This window comes from Anas platyrhynchos, chromosome 31 (genome assembly GCF_047663525.1).
Source record: "Anas platyrhynchos isolate ZD024472 breed Pekin duck chromosome 31, IASCAAS_PekinDuck_T2T, whole genome shotgun sequence".
NCBI lineage: Eukaryota > Metazoa > Chordata > Aves > Anseriformes > Anatidae > Anas > Anas platyrhynchos.
Window position 1 is genome coordinate 2,831,346 of NC_092617.1, and position 3,432 is coordinate 2,834,777.

The window sequence follows — 3,432 nt, forward strand, 5'->3', positions numbered from 1 at the left end:
GACCCAGGAAGGTAAACGGATGTTCACCTGTCTAGTAGGAATAAGGGAGAGTATCTCAGGTTTCCAAGGGCCATTTCAAATCTAGGTCAGTCCAAGGAACCCACTGAAGAAGAGGTTTGTCTTTGAAGGGGTTTCCTGTGCTGCACTGGGTTGCAGTTACAGGGACAAAGACCACTGCTGGCAGTGGAGGTGCCCTGGGAACTCCACCTGGCTCCATCTGATTTTCCCAAAGGACTCCGGCCTCCTGCAGGTCTTTTCTGACACCTGCCAGTGCAGGGAAGTGCCTCAAACACAACGGGGCCACTGGAGGCTTTCCCTGGTTATGCTTATGGTCAGACAGCAATGCTCGGCCTGAACACCCAGTTATTTCTTTAGTACTCAAATGATAAAGCGACTACTCATCAGCTCAAATGATTCAATCCCTTCTGTAAAATGTCTCATGTGAAATGTAATTTCTATCATGAAGAAATGCTAATTTCCATGGTCTATATTAATGGCAGGAGAAGAAATAGTGATGTGCACCTGTACTTGCATTCTCATTACCTTGTCTATCCTGGTGTGCTCCCTCATCTTCCAGGCACAAAACCCATCTTGATTACACAGAACATGCTGAATGTCCCCTTTCCACCTGCCTGTCTGAACCTGGACTTTCCATTGTTCTCCTGGTTTGCCCTCCCCTTACTCTTTGACCATTCAGACTGCTCTCAGTGACCCAGTTGCTGCTTTGAGTTTCATTGAGTCCAAGCTTACCCATCTCTCAGCAGTCTTTTAATGGTTTCCTTAGTAAGACCCCCATCATTTATCATTGAATTAGTATGATATGGATTATTATTAACACGATTATTGAAAATTTCCTATTAATCACTGTAAAATACATCATGTACAGTCATCCTTTTGGGAAGGTAAACATCACTGGAAGCAACAAAATAAGGAACTTGATTATTATTTTTTTTTTAAATTGCAGCATGATTTCCTGTTGTTTGTTTTGAAATAGGAAAACCCCTGTTCTTCCCACCTAAGCAGGGCTTCAAAGGAGAAACCCTAGATCAATACCTATAGCAGAATGATGCTCTCAACTGAAACACAGCAAAATTCAGCCTTTAAAATGATGACAGATTTTTATTAGATGCTCTTTGAAATCTTCCCCCTTAACTACAACATGAAAGCTCTCCAATTAGCTGAACAAGTCTTGAAGACTTGAAGAAAATGTTAGGAGAGACATGGCTCGTTAGGAGTTTCTGTGTTTTAATGAGTTCCATGGAGTATTTTGATGCTGAGTCAATGAAACTTGGGTACTGAGAGGAGAATGATGCAATTGAACGAAAAAGCAAACCCAAAAGGAAAAGTTGAAGTTACTTGGAGTATTAATGGGCCCCAGTGAGGGCTGTTACTAACAAAGCTTCCCCAGGGACATATTAGGAGAGATAATTGGAGGCCATGATTACAGACAGGCAAAGCACTGTGCTGAGAAAAGTCTTGGTTGATTTTGGTGAAGCAAAAGGGCCAAGGCCTGACCCCAGCCACTGTGAGGTGAGATCCTGCACCCACCTGTCTGGCTCAGGACTTTTCTTGGGGGTCTGAGGAATGTGGTGGGCAGTGTGATCCCACAAGAAGAACACTGGTGTGACACCTCCCTGCCTCTGCACAGGGTTGCAAGGAAGCAAACACTGCAATGACTTTATCTCATCTCCTCATAAGCTCTAGCCAAAGTGACAGGGCTGTTGGGTCCTTCCATTCTTGCCAGCACTCTCTGCCTTCTCCTCTGCATGATTTAAAATGCTCTCCCACACTTTGTCCTATTTCCTGGAAATCTGCAGACACCCATCTCTATTCAACACCTTGCTCTCATCCCAGCATTTCCATCATTTCACCAACGTCTCTTCAACCCTCAACAGATGTTTCTTGAAAAACGAATTTAAGGTCAGATCATAGATACTCAGCAGCATCTTCCAAGCCACGGGCCTGCTGCTGGCCTTGCAGCTTCTTGGCTAGACACAGCCAAGCCTTGTGCCTACTGCTGCCCAGTCATGGACTCAAGCAGAAGGGACAGGACAACCCATGTTGGGGCCTTCTTTCTGCCTGGGTCCTCCTGGCTCTGGAGGCAGAGGGGATCCCCCAGTCAGCATGCCAAGCAGGTGCCTTCTGCTGGCCTAGCAGGGCCACTGCCAGATGTCAGCCCAAAAGTGCAGCTCCCAGGGAGAAGGCAAGGGTGACCTGCCACCTACTTCAAGCAGAAGTGACCTCCCAGTCCCTTTGCGTGACACGTTCCTGCTGCTGCCCTATCAAGTGCAGAGAGAGAAGTGAACTCTCAGTCCCTGCCTCAGTCACATTCTTCCTGCTGGGGCAGGAGATCCTGAGGCAGAGCTCACCTCTCTCTTTTCCTCTATGGAATGGGGCTCACCTTTCTGGTTTAGAGATTAAATAAAGTTTTAGTTGGAAGGTTTGCTGTTCTGTTTCTGTGTGCTGTTCCGTTCTGTGTCAGGTGTGTGTTTAGGGTATGGGCAAGCATTATGGTTTAGGGTTTGTTTAGGTCTGGCAAGAAGTCTAGGGATAAACAGAGCATTTAATGTTAGTGTTAAGGTCAAGGAATTAGGGTGAGCAAGAGAGTAAATGCAAGGGAAAGGGGCTCTGCGCTTAGTTTTTCTTCACATGGTATTTTGAGTTCTGCTTTACAATAGTGGATTCCTGTCAGGATGTTGGACTGTCAGCCCAAAAGTGCAGCTCCAAGAGGGAAGCCAAGGCTTACCTGCCACCTCCAGACACAAGTGACCTCACAGTCCCTTTCTGTGACACCTTCCTGCTGCTGCCCTATCAAGTGCAGAGACAGAAGTGACCTCACAGTCCCTGCCACAGTCACATTGCTCCTGCTGGGGCAGGAGATCCTGAGGCAGAGCTGAGCTCCTCAGAGCATTCCCACCCATCTCCTCCTTGTGACCCACAAGCTGATCAGATCCATGGCCCCTCACATTCATTTGCGGTAAGGGTTTTGTTTAGGTCTCTGAAGCAGTTTTCTAGTGTTATATAGACCATTTTAATGCTAGTATTAAGGACAGAGATAAGAGTAATTAAAAGAGAAAGAGCTAGGGGAAGCAGCTATGGGCTGAGTTTTGTCTTCTAGGGATACGTTGAGGTCAGTCATTAGAGTAGTGGATTCCTGTCAGGGTGCTGAGTAGCATTTAGGTGTAGGAATTAAGTTTACAGGTTGAAGCCGGGGAATAGCCTCATATAACTGTTTTAAGTCACTGCTACAGCAGTATCAGCAGAATCTGAACCCTCTTACCTCTACAAAATCCTTAATTTCTGCTGACAAAGCCCCTGTTCCCTCCCCCAAATCTCACATCTCTGCTGTCCATCTTTCTCCTAACCTCCCCTTAAAGGTCATCTCACTGGGATCAGCTTTCTGATGCCTTTCATGATCTCAGAGTATCCATC